Genomic DNA, 22,634 nt, shown 5'->3' with positions numbered 1-22,634 from the left:
CTAAAATACTAATGAGAATATTTCTGAGAAATCATACGATACTGTATGGCAGGTATGCCACTGCCATAGTTTCCCCACCCTGACATCATGGTTGCCGTGGTGCTAGTGCCATGTGGATTTGTTGTTCTTTTTTGTTTCCACCCTGTAATATGCTTTGTTCTAACTGTTCTTAACACCTGTTTTGAGTTTTCCCCTAAGTAACCTGTCCTGCTGTGGTGCTTGTTCCTCTACTTCTAGTCATGTTTTCTGGTTTTATGTCTCAGTCTCAATGTTACAGCCAATACATTTTCTATACTTCTATATTGATAGTAACAGTATGAAAGCAGACTGGACACTCACAATGAACTCTGTAACCACAATTTCCACCACACTCCCCACCACAATGAGAGCATTGAAGAAATTCCAGGCATCCATGAAATAATGCTGGGGACAAGACAAATGGCCAAATAACTAGCTTCAGTTACAGCATGACATAGCATGAATAGTGGAGGAGTGTGATGATGACAAAACCCACGAAGATGTTCCTCATGAAGAAGGCAATGATGATGATATAGACGATGAAGAAGATGGATATCTCCACGCGGTAGTTGTAGAATGAGCCATGGTTCTCCCCGTTGGCATCGATGGCCTTGTAAAGGAGTCTGAGGGAAATCATGAAACAGAAGAGAACAAGTGTAACCCAGGGGAGGAAATATGTGCTTAGTTGACCTTTGCCCTTTGACATGGGATCACATCATTGTGGAGACTTACGTGGGTCAAGCCTCAAAGGTGGAGACAGTGAAGAGGGCCATCATGCCCATCAGCACGTTATCAAAGTTAAACTCGCTGTTGAGCCAGAAGTGCTGGCGCATGATCGGGTGAGTCACATCACCATCTTTATATACCACAAATGTGCCTCTGCATTACATGCAAACACACGCACACACACACACACACACACACACACACACACACACACACACACACACACACACACACACTATGAGAACAACACAGAATCAATGAATCATTGCCATTTGATAACACACAGACACCTTCCCTAAGTAGTGCTTACTTGCACTGCTTCAGTGTGTGTTTTGCCTCATCTGTGCGGCAATAAAATTTGCCCTGCGATACAAAATGTAACATTTACTCTCAACAGCACCCACAAGAGCACCTACTTTGTCAAAAGTGAGACAAGTCATAAGTGCAATTCATGTATTGCTGGTGTCATTACGAAGTAAGGGAGGTGCAGGGGGTGGTACGTGTGCACGGGGAGCAGAGAGCACCTTAAAGAGCTGGACGCCAACGCAGGCGAACATGAACTGAAGCAGAGCGGTGGCAATCATGATGTTCCCGATGGTCCTGATAGCCACGAACACACACTGCACCATGTTCTGGTCAGACGGGCAGAGAGGCAGTTATCAGGGATGGCAGGAGAGAGGCGTGTGGCACGCATGGGCACAGGCACAACGGGCAGTACCTTGAGTCCCTTTGCTCTGTTGATGGCTCGGACAGGCCTGAACACTCGTAGCACTCTCAGGATCTAGTAAAATGTTGTGATCTATATTGTCAAATGCTGCACGCAGTTCAAGCATTATAAGCACAGAGACCTAACCAAGGTCAGAAGCCAACAACAGGTCATTAACTACTTTATTTAGTTCTGTTTCTGTACTGTGATTAAGCCTAAACCCTGACTGAAAAACTTCATGTATCTGGTACTGATTCAGATATGAGCTTAGCTGCTGAGCTACAGCTTTTTCTAGGATCTTGGAAATAAATGTAAGCTTTGAGATCAGCCTGTAGTTTGACAGCTGACATGGGTCGACGTTAGATTTATTGATAAGTGGTCTGATTACTGGTAATTTGAATGGTTTAGGGATGTAGCCAAGGTTCAAGGAGGAGTTTATTAAATTTAGAAAAGGTTCAATTACTTCAGGTAGGATTTCCTTAAGAAAGTGTGCAGGCAGTGAATCTAGTAAGCATGTGGAGGATTTTGAGCGCAAGATCAAAGATGTAATTTCTGTAATTTTCTAGGTGTAAAGGATTCTAGAGTCACAACTAATAAGGCGATTTTTTAAATTGCTGTGATTCATTACATTTTGGCACTCATAAAATGTAACTGGATCCAAGTTCTAAAAGAAATTGTGTTTGCAATTTATTTGTACAGTTACTTGAAAAACCCTGGTAGCGCAGTTAACAGGTTTGATGATTTTCCTGTGCACAAAACTGTGATGCCAGGGCTGTCCCAAGTCTTTATGAAGCCCTAAGCAAAAATCTGAGTCGCCATTGCAATAGCATAGGACATAGATGTCAAACTCAGGGCCGCAAGCCAAATCTCGCCCACAGTGTAATTATATTTGGCCTGCGAGAAAATACTATATGTCTACTAGAGCTGGCCCACCGGTAGACAGTGAATTCACCGCTAATACTACAAATCCCAGAATGCTCTGCTGGTGCATTGGCGTGTCAATCAGGACCCACAAACGCCCCCTCCTCTGTTGACATTCATTAGCAACCTCATGCCACCAGCTGCACAACTTGCAGCTTCAGGGTCAGGGCCATGTCATCACAGACATGTATGTTGCAGTGAGGGCTTTTAAAACAAAATTGTGCCTGTGGCCAATTTTATGGCCAAACCATAAAAATGCAGAGCTCTACTGCCATGTTCCCAAGTGCACAGTTTGCTGAAAAACTCAAGTTACTCAGTGCCGAGTGACCTGGCAATTTGCTGACTTTGATGCCCAGAAATGTAGGTTTTAACTGCTTAGTAATCCTTTTGCAGTTGATATGGAAAGCCCACCAACTAACCTCCAAATGGAGCTGCTTGAACTCCAGTATAGTGACACGCTGAAGTCAAAGTATGACGCTGTGGGCGCTGCACAGTTTCCACATTACATCCATGACACAATGCCCCAGCTGCTCCAATGCTCTCTATGTTAGGCAGCACATATCTGTGTGAGCAACTATTCTCCTTGATGAAGATGAGAAAAACATCACACAGGAGTCGTCTCACTGATGAACACCTTCACTCAATCCTGAGGATTTTCTCAGCTCAGAGCCTGACCCCAAACATTGATGAGCTAGCATCCAAGAAGAGATGTCAGGTATCTGGCTTGGACCAGTGTGCATCAGAGTAGATCAGAGAGTAGCAAACTGAGCTTGAATGAATGTTTTCTTTATGCACTTTTCCTCGCTACTCCAAAGCATGGACTTGAATGGGTGGATTTTCATTGAAGGAAATTATTATTATTATTATTATTATTATTATTATTATTATTATTGTTAGCCTGTGAAAAAAAAGGTTACCATTGAAATTTAACTCATAAGGCTACAAATAAAGAAAGAGGCATAAGATTTTTAAAAACATTTATTTAAAAAATGAATGCCACAGATGTCTTTGATTTGACATTTGATTTCACGTGTGTCTATAGTATTAAACTTTGCTTGTTCCAGATTCAATGTTTAAGCAAAACATTGTCCAAGTTTTTAATTTTTGCCCACTGTGTATTTGAGTTTGACTCCCCTGGCATAGGACAATAAATAAATAAATACAATGACAATGTTCCCCAACTCTGATGATTTTTTATTTATTTTTTTCAACAGGACAATGCTCCATGTCACACAGCCAGGTCAATCAAAGTGTGGATGAGGGACCACCAGACCCTTTCATAGCCAGCCCAATCTCCAGACCTGAGCCCCAATGAAAACCTTTGCAATGTAATCAAGAGGAAGATGGATGGTCACAAGCCATCAAACAAAGCCGAGCTCCTGGAATTTCTGTGCCAGGAGTGGCATAAAATTACCCAACAGCAATGTGAAAGACTGGTGGAAAGCATACCAAGATGCATGACAGCTGTGATTAAAAATCAGGGTTATTCCACCAAATATTGATTCTTGACTCATCCAAAGTAGAAATATTAGTACCGTGTTGTTTGTAAATGCTTGTTTTCTTTGCATTATTTGTGGTCTGAAATTTCTGTAACTGTTTTGTTATTTTGACCATTAGTCATTTTCATAAAGAACATGCTCTAAAATACAATATTTTTATCTGGAATTTGGAAGACATGTTGCCAGTAGTTTATGGGATAAAACAAAACTACTCAGCCTGGTCAAACTCATACACATCAATTGTAAAACTAGAGAAACTGATCATTTTGTAGTGGTCTCTCATTTTTTTCCAGAGCTGTAAATACATTTAAGTGCTCTGGGGAGCCAATTGGTGGCCACTTGGAGACCTAAGCAGGCGTTCATTTCGCTTATATGGCGGGACAAGTGTTCTGTTGTTATCCAACCTATCGCAGTCCTACAAAGAGTTAATGCACTTATGATTTCTGATGTTTATTTTAGATGCATTTTGGGTTGTACATGTAACCGGGTGATTATCGGTTGTGCCTACACAAAGCTGGTGGAACAAATAGGTCGTGGTACCTTTAAAACCACCAGGTGGTGCCATCGCGATAACAAGCGGGATTAACATGTTTATCAATAAACGAACAAGGAACATTTTGCTCCTGTGAGTTGCCTTTTTGTGAGTTTTAAGAAAAAGGTGAAAAAACCTTGGATTATTCCCTTACCAACACAGTAAAGATTTAAGATTTGTTTTAGCCGTCTAACAAAAGGGTTGTTGAATGATTTTGTGGGTGTGTGCGTGCATGAGTTGTAAGATAAAGGTTGGAGTTTTCCATCAGTGTTGCAGGTTCACCTTCCATGAACCTTTCTATCTGTTTAGGACCAACCGGAAGGCAGTTGTTTTGGGACTTTATTTTAGTTTAGTTTGTTGACGCTTCTGTAATAAGGGACATAGAAAATAATTGTATACGGTCAGTGGAAAAGTGAATATGTTCTTTTCTGTTTAGTTAGTTTGTGTAGCTACTGTGAGTGAGCGCAGATAAGTTCCAGTGTTTAGCCTACGTGTGTTGTGGAGTTTAGCACATGTTAACAAAGTAAGTACAGGCACAACAGGTCAGCGATCATTTTAGAAGATGCTTTCTAATTGTAATCCTTCACACTACAGTGTGGAAGCATAGTTTGTTTTTTTGTTTTTTTTTTAAATTTCCAAACAGCCACTGACATATTATGTGTACACTAGCTTGTGTGTACTACAGGAAGTTTAAAAAAGAGAAATACATATATTTTCAATTGATGTGCCTGGTTTCCTCTTACTCTCATGTATGTATAGGAAAGGAATGTCCCATTGGGTCTCAAATATTCACAGGCCATAAAACTTGCTACCAGGAGTGGAGTATTCCAAGTAGCTAAGAGGAACTAAAGGGTTTTTTTTTTATGTGCAAGTATAGAGTGAAGTACCTAATGCGGTAGTGCTGAAGAGCAGGTTGGCATTTAGTGGGAGACCGAGTGGTGTTCTGGTGTCTGGTTACAACTGTTTTGATACCACGTCAGAGCTACAGAGATCATCGTTGTGACGCAACAGGACAACGACAGGAACTTTAGGCCAGAGGGACTGTGCCAGCCAACTCATCATCAACTCCTATCCTTCACCAAGCTCGTAGTAGGGACTGTAAAGACTGAAGTTTGTACAGTATCACAGTCAGGTGAACAAGAATCACAGTTGCAAGAACAAATTAGGGAGTTGCATACTAAACATGAGGAAGCTATGGCTACGATAGATTTTATGTTTATGTTCCCATGGAGAAGCATATTCCCCCATTTTGTGGCGAGCTTGAGAAAGATGGTAGGCCTGTCGATGATTTCACTGAAGATGTCGACCAGATGATAGGAATCAGTCTGACCATGACCAGTATGATTTTATGTCCCTGCTAAGAGGTCTGGCTCTAGAAGAGGCATGTATGTGCAGCAGTGCTGACCTTGATAATGCTTGTGACTAGTTAACCTACCTCAGAGAAGCATTTTCAGACAATCACAGTGTACCCCAACTGTTGCATTGTTTTTACAGCTGTAAACAGCAGGAGGGTGAAGACATAAGAGAATTTTCACATGCCTTGGCGCAAGCCCTTAGCTTGCTACTGAAGTGGTGTCGTAGTTGATGAGAGATTGGCACTAAGGGATCAGTTCATAGAGGGAGTCAGATTCTTCTCTTAGGAGAGAGCTTTGCAGATATGTGCAAAACAACCCAGAATCCTCTGTGATGGAGGTGCGGGAGGAGGCTTATTTGTGGTTTCTAGAGGAGTCCTTAGTTAAAGCCAAAGCTGTAAAGTTGAGAGGTGGTAGTAGTACTAGTCGAGCACAGTGTGCAGCTCATAAAGTGCAAGAACTAATGTCAGTCACTCTGGAGGACGTCCTTAAAGTGATAGCAGAGCCGTGCCATAGTTGAATTAACTAAAGCAGCTAAAGACCTCACAGTACAGAAAAGTAGTACTGCTAGCAGACCGAATTCACAGCCAAAGTATCCGTTGGATGTGCAACCAGTCTGTTTCAAATGTGAGGTTCCAAGGCATATTGCAAAGAACTGCCCACAGAAGTGAAGCATAAGAAATGCAAACCCAGTGTTCTCTAGCTCCCAGGGAAACGAGACCCCCCAGTTGTTGTTCCCCCAGATTGCCTGACTCACCCCATTTACTCAGCTAGTACACAACCCTCCTGTGATCAATTATTGCAGTGTGTTATTGGAACATGTCCTCTAGTAGAGCTCAAGATTTGCAATGTTGTTACTCCTTACCTGTTGGAGAATAATAATCAAGTGAGTACTCTTACGGAGCAATTTTTCTGAATGCATTTATATGGGGAAGATGAGGATATGTTGCCCACTATAGGTTGTGTTAAATTGACAGCCACTAATGGGCTCAATACACCATACCCTGGGTATCTCGAGCTGGAGGTTGAGGCAATGGGCCTAAAAATTCTATTTGTAATCCTTTACACTACAGTGTTGGCGGCATTTGTATTCTGTATAGCTACAGCACCTCTACTTAACACTCATGTTGTAATCTGATCTAGAAAGTTGCCAGCCCTTTTAAAATATTAGGTTTATAGTATAATAGTTGAATTAAACAGACACAGCTTTAATCGCAATTATTTTCATGACGATTAATCTTAAACCAAAAAATGAGCTCACTGAGAGCTGTAGTTCTTTTTACAGACACACCCAGTAAAACTGCTTGATCAATTCTTGATAGCCACTGACCTATAGGATCAATAGACTAGTACAACCAAATAACCTTTAATGTGTTGCTTTACTGCAATGCATTTTAGAATTGAGATGTTAGTGTGTTCTGTTCTTGAAAAGGTTACAAAAGCAGCTGGATAAAGCTTTGATTGACATGCTAGTCATGGACTAGAATCTAATATGGTTATAATAAATTAATTCAGGACAAGTGCAGCATAATACATTTTTTAAATTAACATTAGTATAAAAATGTGGGTTCTTTGTTTTATTCTTAGACATATGATGGTGCCTCAATAATGCTTAACATTAACCTGCAATAAAGAACAGGACCAGCTATTCTCTTGTACTAATTCTGAAGTTTGCATCTTTATTTTATATTTGAATGTTTAACAGCTGACTGGGGATTTAGGAACAACACCCTCCCAGGGCAAGGCCTTCACCAAAGGCATGACCATGGCCAGTGACTTGGGCAGGTCGGCGGTGTTCTACACGACGCTTGGGGCAGACACTTGGGACTGAGCGGTCTGCATGTGGACGAGTCTAAGTCCTGCACAGTCACGCAGGTGATGACGTTTGCCTATTGGCTCACGCCGCAGCTGGAAGGTGGGGCTAAGGAAGGGGAGGAAGGATTAAACCACAAGATGAGCAACAGCAGGGAAACTGTTAGGAAGGATTTCATAATGGATTTAAAAAGACTTGAGTTGCAGTGGAGCAGCAGGTGGAACAGCAGGGGTGTGAGAGGTCACGGCAAGGGCACCTGGTGGGCGGGACCTAGGCATCGGTGTCGTCCTCGTCCTCTTGAGTCGCTGGGGATGGTGATGTTGCTGACAGCCAGGCCGGGCGTGAGATGATGATCGGCTGTGACAGGTCGCCGATGCCTTGCATGGCGGAGGAAACAGGCCTGGGACAAAGGGGCACGTCAACACTCAACACACACCGCACACTCGAGTGAACACACAGCCTATCACCAAATTGTGATGCCAAAGAGCCATCCAGCACTTGTTAGAACAGTTGTACCCACTATGCAGACCGACATACTAGACCAGTAGGTCTCAGTTCCAGTTCTAGGGTTTCCTTGCGTTGTATTAGTGTGGGGTTTTAGCCTTAATGCTAACCATGTCGTCCATGTCCTCTCTAAGGTTCTTGATGTACGCACTGGGGAACTCCTTGGCCCTGGCTCCCATCTCAGCCTCACACTCCTTGCGAGACCTGAAGCAGCCAATGAACACTTTGCGGTCATTGAGCATCATGCCATTAAGTTTCTCAATGGCTCTCTCCGAAGCCTCGCCGCTCTCAAAGTGTACAAAGCCGTAGCCCTTAGAGCCGTTCTCATCACAAATCACCTTGCAGGAAAGGAATGGCAAAGTTGCAGAATGTGTCATAAAGGGCTCCGCAGTCAATAGACTTGTCCAGGTTTTTGAGGAAGATGTTGCCAATTCTGCTCTTCCTCAGAAAGGGGTCTTTCTGGGACCACATAATGCGCATAGGCCTGCCTTTGATGACGTTAAAGTTCATCATATCCAAAGCACGCTCAGCATGGCTGCTGAAGGTTCACATATGCATATCCAGGTGAGCAACTGGTCATCATGTCCCCACACACTCGGATGGAGACAATTAGACCAGCAGGGCTCAGTTTCTCGAATAGCATGGCCTCCGTAACGTCTGAATGAAGATCACCTACGTACAACAAGGCCATCGGAGCACTTGGAGCACTCGGATTCATCTTTGTGAGGGACGTCGTTGAACCTTTCTGGAAATCGTAGGTGAAAGTAGTAAATGAACAAAATAAAATATTAAACGACTTAACCAAATAATCTAAATACACAAATTATACAACAGTTTTCCAAAAAGCAACAACAATTCAACAGAGCCAGGGAAGTGTCGATTGACCAAAGCGATCAAAGGAACACTTTAGCTTTAGAATTCAGATGACAGATGACAACTTAGTTGTTACGTAAGAGTTATTTTATGTAAATGTTTATTTTTTAATATTATCCAAATGCCATTTATTTATTTATTTTTATCGTTAATGATTAATTATTCAATTATTTAAACTGATAGCCTTAATAACATGAATGAGAGGCTTGTTTCTCTACTAGCCTATTAACTGTACTAGACTTTAACAATGCCTTACATTTCAAAATATTACCCAGTTAAAGTATTTTCCAAAAATCGTCCATATGCTGGTCACACTGGATCATTTACCACATGGCTCAAAATAAATTCTTTTACATTGATAAGCACAGCAACATTCATGGCAACAAAAATCTATCACATTAAAGATAGTTAATGGGATTAAATCAGTTTGCCTTGAAGAAGGCATTTGTTCTTTGACGTTAAAAATACTCGCCTGGAATTAAACCTAGTAGAGTTCCACAACGAGGTGCAATTTGTAAAAGGACGTCTTTTTCTCTCAGAGTAAGAAATCTGCAGAAATAAATACATCAGTTAAATTTTTAAATATATAGGTTAAAAATCCAAGTATAAAGAGCAGATATATTATCTGTGCTAATTAATGAATGTATTTAAAGTATACATTTAGTAGGCCTAAAAATATAACTGGTATGTAAATCATATCTAAATATATTTATTTAGAGTAAATTACATGCGACATATTGAAGATTTTGATTTTTTTGGCCCGCTACCACCATACCGCCTCATCGGGAACTGTTACACTTTATTTTTTATTTTTTTTTATTTATATCTTAAAAATAATCACCTGGAATGTAAACCTAGCCGAGGTCCACAACGAGGTGCAATTTGTAAAAGGACGTTTTTTTTTTCTCTCAGAGTTAGAAATCTGGAGAAATAAATATTTTAATTTATTACCCCCCCATCAGAGGACCTTTAGAGCTTTATTATTAAAAATAAGACAGACAGATGAACAGACAAACGCAAAATGTATATATAATATTTTTAAGTATTCGCCATCTGCACCATTACAGGAATAGTGTGTGTGTGTGTGTGTGTGTGTGTGTGTGTGTGTGTGTGTGTGTGTGTGTGTGTGTGTGTGTGTGTGTGTGTGTGTGTGTGTGAGTGTGAATGTGAATGTATGTATATGGTTATGTGCGAGTACATGTATGTTGGATTGTATATGTACACGTATTAGAGTGTGATATTTAGCGTTTATGGATTGGCTCTGTATGGATTTTATCAAAGGTGTCCAGTCTAGATTATTGGTTCTGTTATTGATTAATTCTGAGAATTATTCTATTGATATATAGTCTATTAATAGATTTTTCTATTGGGTGACACTAACATTATTTTTTGTTTTCCAGTTCATGAGTATGTTTTTTTGTTTGTTGTTTTTTTGCAATAATATTTTTATTATATCAATATAATAATGTTATACATAGTATCCTGTCCTATTGGTTGATGATCTGTCTCCTAGGAGACATAAAGATGGTGTTGGATGGATATGGTTATTTAAAGCATGGGATATGTTGGTGATGACAACTTGCCAAAATTGCTTGATAGATGTGCTCTGCCGAGTGGTATGAATGTAATCGTCAGATGTGTTTTGAGTAAAGTATGTACAGATTGCTGAGCTTGTGAAACCAATTTTAAACATCCAATGTGTAGTATAATGTACTCTGTATTATTTTGTACTGAATGCATTGTAGGTTAGTGTTCCTGTCATGTGGTAATGATTATTACACATTTTAATCCAAACTGCGGCATCGGGGGCTGGTAATAAATCTTCCTCCCATTGTCTCGATGGGAGAGTAACTGTGATATTTGATTTCACTATTATTTTGTATATCTTGGATAATAGGTTTTTTGTATTAGGAATGTTTATAAATTCTGATATGGATGTAGGTATCGGAATTGATTTTTGAACACATAGGTGATCTTAGCTGATGGTATTGTAGGAATTGGGGGCTTTCTATACCATATTTTGGGGCTAGTTGTGGGCATGACATGAAAGAAGTCTTATGATAAATATGTTTAAGGTGTGTAATGCCTTTTTCTATCCAAGATGTAAAGTTTAATATTTTTGTTCATGGTAAATTCTGGATTTTTCCAAATGGGAGAATGACTAGTTTGTGTGAGTGTGGAGTTTGATATCTTGTGGAATTTCCACCAGACTGTTAGTGTCATGGCCACCTTCAAACTGTTGAAACATGGATATTTTTGAATATGAGTCTGGGCACATTTGAAACACCTGCCGCAAACATTACTGACATTATATCTTGTTTATGTGATTGGCTGTGTTTCTCTAGCCACAAGTACTTTTTGATTTATTTATTTTTTAATTTGGTAATTTTATATATAACAGCAACAAATGACATCTTAAGTTTTATGACAAAATGTGCAAACAAGCTGGCCTGAGAGGTGTGTAGCGGGATATGACTCAGTGCATCTCTGGTGCTGCTTTTGATGAGTACAGTGTCATGAGTGTGTCTGTCCAGCAGTGCAAAGAGGAGATACAGCTTCTTCTCCCAGAGGTTTCCGATAAATATGTAGATATGTTAGTATGTAATAGAAAGACAGCTGCCCATCCTCATAGTCTAGGTACATGCCCACATTCCTGGGCAATTGTGTCAGGGGCAGAGGGGTCTCAGGCTTGGTGCAGGTGTACAACTTCTGGATGCTCCTCCAGAGCACCCAGAAACCCTCACAGTGGGTTTCTCAACTTGCTCAGACTCAAATCTGAATATCGGCGTCCGAAAGGTCTTAGAGAGGAACAAAAAACACAACTCATTTGATTAAATTGTTCCAGTATAAATATGGTTATCAAACATGCTTTTAAAAATACACTTCCATGGAGATGGTGCCCTACAGGGTAGTGTTGGAACAGTGTGTACAGGCTTAGTGTCATGTTGTGGCCCCGCCCCCTCCTCAAACATCTTGGTGTGTGTGTGTTCGTCTGTGTTGCCACACCCTCTCGTGTCGTTCACCTGTTCTCTGTTATGTGTAATCGGCTTGGGTGTATATATGTCTCGTGTGTCATAGTACGTGTGTTGGTGTTTGAGATGTGCATAGTGTTTGAGCTTTGTTGTATGTTTTGCATGTTTGCAAAAATAAAAGTGCGTTTCATCGTGCCTCGTCCCCGCATCCTGCTTATCCTCGCAACGTCACAACTAGACCACTTTAGATGTAACTTAGAACCTCCAGTGACCTCTGTATGTGTTTCTTTAGTTGTATGAGCTCCACTGGAGGACTCTGAATAGTTGACAATGGAAGAGGGGTATATCAGATTCACCCCTTCTGCCTCGGTGTGACAGATTAACACACTGCATTAACATTTAGAAATAAAAACATATGGTAAACACAGTCTAGAAAATATTACCATGTAACAATTCATTCAGTATATGAACTGTTTTCTGTGTCCTTATGTCTATAAATTAAAAGTAATAAAACATTTAAATGATAAATAAATTACATAAAATGTATAAATGTTCACAAATAAGAAACTACATTGGTCTGCAATTTTCTCCACAGATTCAAGGAACTCATGAAAGTTGGAAGCTATAGAAACATAATACAGAATTATAGACTGACTGATGTGTGAGCAGAAAGATCACTGTGATGTTCTCATATCTAAAGCACTCAAAGCATTGATGTTATGTAAATGAACTTTGATCTGATTGGTTTAAGGAAATAGATTCACCTACTTTGAAGTTCAAGTTTTTATCAAAAGGTTAGAACTGGTTGACTATACTTTGTCTGTTCTGCAACAGGAAATTTAAACATTTATATCCAAAGTATTACACGATAGAAATCAATTCAAGACTAACCGTTATTGACCGCTAGATGGCGGAAGATACGAAGAAATAAATGAGTCCAGATCCTCCTGCCCGACTTTACGGTGAGACTCTGCTTTTACGTCATTAAAACGCTAAAGAAAAAAGGCCGCCATATTTGTAGTTCCACAACGTGAAAAGGCGTCATTTTGTATGCCAACGAATGAATAAACACCATGCCATGCCTTGAAGACGACGAAATTGCAATCTATTTAGCTAGCCATAAGAATAAGAATAGCTGTTTGATTTACATACTCACAAATATATTGCATGTACATACATCTACATTTCAGTCGATCAAAATGTTTCACGTACTTAGAACCGCAACTTTATGTTACAGTGGTCATATCAGAGATATAATATAAAATATAAAACGCAATAGGTGTCGTGTTCTGTAATAGAACATTTTAACATTTATATCCATATTACACTGCAGAAATCAATTCAAGACTGTAGAGTCGTCGTACCAAATGACGTAAACTCAATATAAACCGCTGACTTAATTTAATGAACAGTATTAAGATAATGAGTGAGTACAGCGAGTCTCATCTTACTGATGCCTGTTCTAACTGAACATAGGCAGACTCCTGCATGCTGACTGGTCTAGTCACCAAACACCTGCAGCTATGGCAGCTCGTAGCAGGCAAACAGGACAGTCATTTATTCAAATGATTTACACTGACAACAGTTCTGGAATGTTACCCCTGCTGACATCAGAATTAATAAGATTCAAGTTCAGCAAATGTTAGCGCATTTGACAATGGGACAGAGACGGAGCAGGACGAAAATCCACCCTCTGCCGACTGAACAAGAGCAGCAGAGGATGAGCAATGACTGGCCCATTAGACCAATCTTGAAGCGTGTGGAATTCTGTATAGAAAGTGCGTTATAAGTATAAAGTGTTACAGTAAGTGTTTTGGCCCCTGACTGCCATTAGGACAAGCCAAGACAACCGCTCACTACGTTAGCTTATCTACTTGTTAAATCAGCCTGAAATTAAGATACAGATAAAAGTGTTGATTTTTATACTAACATTTTAACAACTTGAGCCAAAGTATTCAGAATGTAAATGTTTGGTCTAGCAGGTATGGCCCACAACTGATGCAGAGAGTGCATGACATGGCAGAGGGGATTCATGTTGGCAAAATGCCCTCCTACGAATTAGTCTCAAATACTGAAGCAAAAAAGAGGCCGAATTCACCTGATGGAAGTAAGTCTAAAAGGGCTTCTTGATGATGTTACCCTGGTGACTTGCATACTTTCCAGATGCTCAACAACCATTAAAAGTAGTGCATTGCTAAAAACTACTACTTGTTGTGCTGGAGGTGTTGAAAATATGGTTTCCTTGTCATTGTCAGTTTGATTTTATAAGGTTCTACCTGGGTATCGATAGGAGCTGAAACTGTGCATTTGTTGCCCCTCTGAGGAGATGAGCCAATGAGGAAGATGCCCGTGTTCAAATTTGGCTCTAGACCACGCTTTGAGCCGGTGCACTTTGTCAACGGTTGAAGTTGCAGCAGCATTGGCGGAGTGGGACGCAATGGTGAGAAGGAGAACGAGAAGGATCTCAGGAGTGAGAAGCTGAACAGCGGCAAGCAGCGAGAGGCTGGAGACAAAGCCTCTCCTCTCCCTTCTCTGACACAAACACAGTCACGTGTTATATACTCACATAATCCAAAATCCAGCATCTTTTATTTGCTGTTAGCTGGCAAAGAGTAATCAGTATAGTCAGATTCCTTTAATGTAAACACTTGGGAAAATTCCTGCTATGAGATCACTTTGGACACAGGGAAGATCTGATATTAAATATTATGACAGGGTGAGGTCATGACTGCTTAAAAAAGTTTATAATGAAGGTCATGAAAGGTCAGTTTTGACTAATTACAAAAAACAGCATGTAAACATTAGAATGGGAAATTCAAGTGGTCTGAGCGAAGCGAACTGCGAACGAGGCATAGACCAGACTAGCCAGGACCAATATTTTGAAAGGGATCAGAGGAGGATGACATCAAGAATAATTCTGATGATCAAGTGGCGCACGGTCAAGCAAATTGCAGCCAGATACAATGCTGTTGCTCCAACTAACATGTCTGAATGCACAGGTCATCGTCCCTTAGCACATTTGGATGACCTGTTCAGATGACCTGTTCGAGTGTCATTGCTGTCTGAGGCAAACAGAACGGCAAGGCTCCAGTGGGCAGAAGAGCAGAAAACTAAACAGTGGAACATCATCTTGTCAGATGTATCCAAAATTCTGTTGCACTATGATGATGGGAGGGTAAGAATTTGGCATAAGCAGCATGAAATAACGAGTCCTTCCTGTCAGGTGTCAGCAGTTCAAGCTGGTAGAGGTGGCATAAAGGTGTGAGGAATGTTTTCTTGGCACACCATGGGTCCTCTGAAATCAGTAGACATTTGAACAGAAGGGCTTACCTATGTACTGCGACCGAGTGCATCCCTTCATGCAGCTGCTTAAACTATGGCAGAAGGACACTTTCAACAAGACAAGAAACCCTGCCACAAGGGTTGTATAATCACGGATTTGTTCCAGTATTAAGACAGCAAATTTTCAATGTTTCCCTGACCTTCACAATCCCCAGATCTTAATCCTATAGAACATCCCTGGGTAAAAGGCCATAAAGAGAGTTATTTATCTTTCTCTTTGTCCTACAAAAAAATGAAGTTTGCCAGAGTCAGGGCTTTTCTTTGTATTTTCTTTGTATTTTCTTTGTATTTTTCTTTGTATTTCAAAGCGGCTGTAAGAGTATAACAGGCAGTTTAGAACATGTCAGTCCCTCCATGTAATTTGAGAGAAAATATCCTATGAAGATTGGACCAATATTCCTGCAGGGTATTTTCAGCATATAGTGGAAACTATGCCAGAAAGAATTGCTGCAGTTCTGGAGGCCAAAGAAGGTCCAACATGCTATTAAATGGGTGTACTTAAGCCAGATACACTGTGTCCTATAATGGGATGTTGCTAGAATGTATGTGGATGTTGTTGGAATGGCCGCAGAGTTGCGGCAGCAGTACAGGTAGTCTGTAATCCTTTCCCCCATCCGAGTGAGTTTGCCCTATTACACGGGGTCGAGTTATGATGTGAATGTTTAATTACACAGGATGGATTGTGGGCGACGGAACCGAACAGCCTTCAGGATTCAAATAGAGAAAGGTGAAACTTCTCCAGCCTTTGAGTTAATCACAGGACTATCGCATAGCAATTAGGGATAACAGAACAGCTTTCGGGGGGTTTGGGTGGGGTGCCTTATCCGCCCCTTTAACAGAGTGGTCACAATTCAAATTTCCCTTCTTCCATTGTTTACAAGGCATTATACATGTGGTTTATTTATAGTGCACGGAGTAATATGCAGCGAGTCTGGTCTGTCTGCTTTGGAAGAGAAACATTTGGCCAAAAGAGCAAGACACAGCCAGGAGGATGATTGGTAAGAGCACATCATAATATGCACCTTAAAGCTGTGCTCTACAGCTAGGTCCTGTTCCATGACTGCATATATAAATTTACTACTGACATTGCCATTTATATCTGGCCATTTACAGTGCACTCTTGCTCAATGCAGCACTTGAAGCTGATTTTCCATTGTGTAGTTATTATGTTCAAGAGATGTTTGACCCGGTCAGGGTGACACACTTTAGTGAGGGCAGCAGTATCCTAGAGGACACTACAGACAGTGACGGAGACATCTCAGAGCGCGAGGTGAGAGGTTGAGTTTTTTGTTACTCTCTCTACGACATACTTTTCATGCCAGGTACTATTGTCCAGTTCAGCCCAATTTAATTTACTGCCTTGTATTATCATATATAAATTGCTGAACATCTTATCACTCAGTTTCAAACATCCCCTCAGCTGTTTTAAGCCATTTCGGTTATTCAGAAGTACTGCTAAATGGATGTGGTGGGAAAATGAGAGCACATCAAACACAGACAGCTTTATGCATTGAGTAGTAAAGAGTAAAAGTTTATTGAGTTTGTAAAGGGAAAGAAATGTGAGTTCCACCTTCCAACTATAACTTTTCTAGGATACGTGATCAGCCATGGTGAAATCACTACGGATGATAAGAAGATCAAAGCCATCTTCCAGTGGCCCATTACTATTATAATTAAAAAACTCCAGAGATTCTTGGGATTTGCAAACTTTTACCGATGCTTCATATGGAATTTTAGCAGCATTGCAGCTCCTCTCACAGCCCTCCTGAAAGGAGCAATGACCAAGTTACTTTGGAATCAGGAGGCTGATCAAGCATTCAGGAAACTGAAAGAAGCTTTTACCACGACTAGCATACGTCGACATCCTGATCCTTCCATTCCATTTGTCGTGGAAGCTGATGCTGCTAACATCGGGGTAGGAGCTGTACTTTCACAACGATACGACAAGTCCAAGTTACAATAGATGATTAAATAGACAAGTGTATATAAAATAGATGATGGAATAAACAAGCCATACAAGACACAGTCATCCCAATGGAATGTCTGTCGGGAAAACATTACCTACCTTGTGCTGTGACCATCTGTTGAAGTGGGCTCATTCTTCGCTGGTTCAGGGCTATGACAAGCGATATTTATAAGTATGTTTCTTCATGTTCAATTTGCAGTCAAAGCAAGATGCCTAAGACCCTACCCACAGGAAAGCTCATGCTTCTTCCCGTACCAGAAAGTCCTTGGTCTCACATCACCTTAGATTGCGTTACTGACCTCTCTGTCCTCACTGTAGTTGATGGATTCTCCAGGGGTGTGTGGTTCATTGTGTTTCCGAGTATGCCTACAGCCTGCCAAACTGTGGAAGCCTTGTTTAACCAGGTGTTCCGTATATTTGGCATCCCAGAGGACATAATATCATATTGGGGACATCAATTCACATCTCGAGTTTGGGCTTCCTATATTGAACACATCGGGGTAGCTATTAGTTTTACATCCACAGTCAAATGGCCAATTCCTACATTGTTTTTATATGAACAATCCATCAGACCGGTCCAAGTTCCTCTTATTGGCAGAAATGGCCCAAAATTCACTTACTAGTTCATCCACTGGCTTGACTCCTTTTTATTGTATTTTAGGTTATCAGCCTCAAATGTCCCATGGACTTCCATATCAGCTGGTTTCCCCGCTGTGGATGAGTGGATGCAGCGGAGCGAAAGGGTATGGGAGGAAACAGATCAGTGTATTGTATGAGTTCTCTGAACGTATAAGGAAATTGCGGACAGGCACAGAGGGGAGAACCCGATATACCAACCTGGTGACAGAGTGTGGCTCTCTACACAGGACTACCGCAAGCCGGGGTCATGTCGCAGGTTAGGTCCCAAGTATATCGGTCCATATGAAATTACCAAGCACATTAATGAAGTCACATATCAACTCAACTTACCTGCTCACTTTTGTGTTTTGAGGTCATTTCATGTGTCCCTTCTTAAGCCTGTTGTTCCTGTTGTGGCCTTTGGATGAGATCACCCCTGAGGTCACTCCTGTATTAAGTATGTTGGTTGCTGTCATTAGAGTGTATTGTTTCTGAAGGTTTTTTTGCATTATGCAATGCCTCTTCGCAGAGTGTGATTTTCAAGAACTTTAGTAAGCAGATGACTTATTTGCATCACCTTTTTTGGTAGGACAAAGCCCATCCATGAGCCAAAGGAAGCTGAGGTAGGCCCCATTCCATGAAAACACAGGGAGTGTGTGAACCAGGATACCAACACAAGCATACATGCAAGCTGACACCTACCCTCCCCTTGTCCAGTGGTTTGGCCAGTAGACAACTAATGAAAAACATTTCAAAAGCGTTTATACAGAAGCCAATGTTCAAATGGCTCTCTGTGCAGTGAGGAAACATATCATAAGGAAGTGCAAATTCCACTAAAGTTTAAGTAGGATCACTGAATTCAAAGTCTAGAGCACTATTACACTATGACTTCTAACAATAGCGTAAAAACAGTAATGTCATTCGTTTTTAGGAAAGGAATGTAAAAGTTTATGAAATATTCTTAAAAAGAGGACAGTTTGATGAGGAGCTTGGTCTTGCACAGCTACCAAAACCCAGGACTGAACTAGGAGTCTTTTGATATTCAATCTAACACTCACCCAGCTGAGCTATTTCAGCTAGTGACTAAATACTTTTGCCTGGTTTCGATCAAAATGTTACCAATGAATGTAGCTCATGTTCATGTCAGAGGAAACTGTCACCTTTATCCCTGGTGAGCTAGTGGCTAGGATTCTCTTTCAAACTTAATTTTTATGTGGAATAAAAAGAAATATGAATACCTCTCTTTATGACCTCCTAATGCTCATGGATACCAAGTCCAGTATGCATACAAACATCGTCAGTATACTAGGAATACAGAGTTTGAAAAATGTTTGTCAGAAGCATCTGAGCTTTATTGCTGGTGGGTGAGTGGCTAGGATTCAACACTTTCACCACTGCGACTTGGGCTTGATTCCTGGTCAGGGGAAGCTCTTTTTGCTCACTTAAAAAAGAAGCTTGTATGTGAAAAAACAAACTTCCTTTGAGTCAGATTTTAACTGACAGACTAAGGATAACAGTTTTAAATTCTACAGTCCTCCACTCTACCAACTAAGCTATTGAAGGCAACAGACATGTAATCCCATAAGTCCAAACACCAGTATGTTGGCAAGAAACACGGCCAGTTATGGATGTTTGAATTGTTAAGTTCATTTGACACAAAGAAGAAACATTGCATTGTACGAGTTGGAGATGTTCAACAGATATCTCTTGATTACATTTGGATGCATACTGGACTTTGTGTACAATCAATAACTACTGGTACTAACTCAAAGTATGTTTCCCCCTTCAGTTTTATTTTATGCCAGAATAAAGACTTTCTGTCTTTAGAATTCTACATGACTCAAACTGAGATGCAGCAGATCACTTAGCTAGAACAAAGGGTCTTGTACTACAATAATGACTTTTGCTTTATTGCCCATAAGGTCCACCTCTTTTTTCTTTAACGCTCAGATCATCCCGTAGATGTTAGAATTATTCTAATGAAATTATAATTAACATTTTAAAAAATTCCTTAACATCACTCTTAAAATAACTTTTACCTTACAAATGATTTCTTTACCAGCAAATTTGAGTTGGTATGAATTCATCTATTAATTTTTCGTTATTATTTCATTAAATACATGCCCCCCCCCCCCCCCCGCCCCCTAAAAAAAGAATAACAGTCCAAATGAAAGGTCTAAATGAATCTTTGCAGTAACAACAGTCTTTTATGCTCTTCCAACCACCCCACCTCCCCCCAGTGGACACACCATGCTCCAGTACATGATTCTGGAGTGCTGTGCTATCTGTGCTCCCCACTAACTCTTCCTACCTGCTGGGGTTTCTCCTTCCTGGACCTGCCTTAAAATGCTTAAAATGACAGCACCTTGCCCTCCATTTACCTGCAACATTCTGCACTGTCACAAACAATATTTATGTGCAGATTAGCAGATGAACCTCACCTGGATGATCCACATTTCATTTCTTTGTACTGTTATAATAATGAGTTACTGTATTTCTACCCAGGTGTTCTATCCAGGTGAACTGTGCTCTGTTTCTATCTCCTATGATGTCTTTGTGTAGGAATGCTGTAGTGTATCTTTCATGCTTACAATTTGTCAGCCATCCTCTACCCAACTCATCTTTGCCCAGGTTTATCCAGGGTTAACCGAAGGAGGATGAGTTCCCTTTTGGATTGGATTATAAAGTGAATTTCATTGGTGAGTACTATATTTTTTGGTATAATCTAATCTTTACAAAGCAGTGACCAGAAAGGAAGAGCTGGATGAGGCTTTGGTCCCCATGATAGTTAGAGACACACAGCCATTTAGCATAGTTGAGGATAAAAGCTTCAGGGACTTGGTAGCAAAATTGGATTCAACTTATATTCTCCTAACTAGGAAGGTATGTGTGGTGACATGGATACATTATGAGAGTAGTATTAAAAATATATATAATTATTTTCTTCCTTCCCTTTAGACTGTAAAGGCCATGGTTGAGGCCAAATGTCAATAAGAGAAAGAGAAGGCCAAAGCTGAGGTCCAGAAAATTCCTGCAATGAGTTTGTCAGCAGATATGTGGACATCTCTTAATGTGGATGCCTTCTTGGCTGTGACCTGCCATTTTATAGATGACAACACATTTCTGAAGTCTACACTACTTGGTGTTGTGAAATTCCTGCAGGCGCATACGGCTGAAAATTTGGCCTGTGTGAAATCCTCTCTTATGGAAGAATGGGGAATAAAATAAAGTCACATGTCTGGTTACTGATGGCACATCTAATATGATTGCCTGTGGAAATAGCTGAAGCTGCCTCATGCGCTTCAAAAAAAAAGAAACTGAGGTTGAAACAAGGTGTTGGAGCGATTAGTAGAACTCAGGGAGCCTGTGGGGGCAGATTTGGCGGGTTTACAAACTGATATTCCTGCGCTGATCTCTGATGTATACAGTAATGTATGTGGGTGACGGTCTATACTATATTCTTTTCACAAGGCAACTGTGGAGCTGTCAGACCTCAGTGGCAGGCATAATCATATCCCAACACATTTCAGACTAAACGATTTGAACTCCCTGGCACTTCCAGACACCTAACTGGCTATAATTTGATGGGGAGGATGCAGGTTGTCTGCATGCCTCTGGAATGGCTTCTTTGACCTATTCACACAGCGATCGAGAGCCTTACACTAATGCCAGAGTCCCTCTGATTTCATACTTTTCTCTGCATTGTCCAAGATTTGTAAACAAGCACAAATCCAGGGGTAAAGTTTTGTAATCAAGAACACACTCTCATGTACTTGGAACATGTCTTAGCAGATTGTGATTTACAAGCAATGTTATAAGCAACACAAGTTCAAACAGGTGGTTTGTTGACAAGGGGTCATTCATCAAACAAAACCCACATGGCCCATATGGGGATCGAACCCATGACCTTGGCGTTATTAGCACCACGCTCTGACCAACTGAGCTAATCGGCCTTTCTCTGTTCATTTCGCAGTTTTTGGTGGAGCACTGAAGGGAACCTTTCCATGAAATTGTAGACTTGGTGTCAACGAGATTACGGCCACTTTTTCGACCGAGCATAGGTGAAAGTTGACACTTATTGTTCCCTCTGACAAATGGTTATTCTGCAGCCAACTTTTGAATTAAACTTCAAAAGCAAATGTGGAGAAGCTTTTGTTAAAGAGCAAATCAGTGCAGTTGTACACAGTGACGAAATCATCAATTGCAAAGTCCACTGAGCTTTATTGCTGCGAGTTACATAGTGCTGTCTATTACACCATGAAATCTGCCATAACAACAAAAATGTAATGTCTGATTCTGTGAGCCAAGGAATATAAACCTTTTAGGGACATATTTAAAATATCAGATTTTCTGCCTGAGCACAGAGTAGGCATTTTTTTCTAGCTTTAACCATACGTCCTCTTTCTTTGGAAATCTGTGTCATTGCTGCATGAATAAGCAAAAAGATTTTGAGCAATTTTTTGTCTGGGTCTAAGGGGCAATTTATTCAAACCAAAAGATGCTATTTTAGCTAGTTTGTCAAATGAACATGTCAAACCTACAGAGACAATGTGTCTAGCTACAGAGCTCTGCAAGGTTTAATTCTTGGAAGTATTTGAAGCCATAGAAAGTTATTCTGTAAGCATTGCTTAACTCAATAAAAAGAGACAGTTAGAGCCAATGGCTGCCAGATCTAACATAGCTCACATTTTATAGTGTTTGCATAGCATATCAGAATCTGCAAGAACTATTCCTGTCATTTCAGGAATAAGCTTTTTTGACTTCACAGCTAGATGAAATATTTAGGGTGGAT

At 40.5% G+C, this 22,634-nt stretch overlaps 1 non-coding gene and 2 pseudogenes across 1 annotated transcript; all 3 read right to left on the bottom strand.

Annotated features, from left to right (window-relative positions):
- Positions 1-297: 297 nt before the first annotated feature.
- Positions 298-4,435, bottom strand: LOC145655823 (voltage-dependent L-type calcium channel subunit alpha-1D-like; annotated as a pseudogene).
- Positions 4,436-8,151: 3,716 nt separating this feature from the next.
- On the bottom strand, positions 8,152-8,789 carry LOC145655821 (polyadenylate-binding protein 1A pseudogene; annotated as a pseudogene).
- A 12,932-nt stretch (positions 8,790-21,721) lies between these two features.
- On the bottom strand, positions 21,722-21,795 carry trnai-aau (transfer RNA isoleucine (anticodon AAU)). The gene has a single exon. It is a non-coding gene; the product is annotated as a tRNA-Ile (tRNA).
- Positions 21,796-22,634: the final 839 nt, after the last annotated feature.

The sequence above is a fragment of the Electrophorus electricus genome, unplaced genomic scaffold (genome assembly GCF_041902795.1).
Source record: "Electrophorus electricus isolate QZ-2024a unplaced genomic scaffold, ASM4190279v1 Scaffold36, whole genome shotgun sequence".
NCBI lineage: Eukaryota > Metazoa > Chordata > Actinopteri > Gymnotiformes > Gymnotidae > Electrophorus > Electrophorus electricus.
Note: the sequence above shows the minus strand (reverse complement) of the source record. Positions and strands in the feature narration are given on the sequence as shown.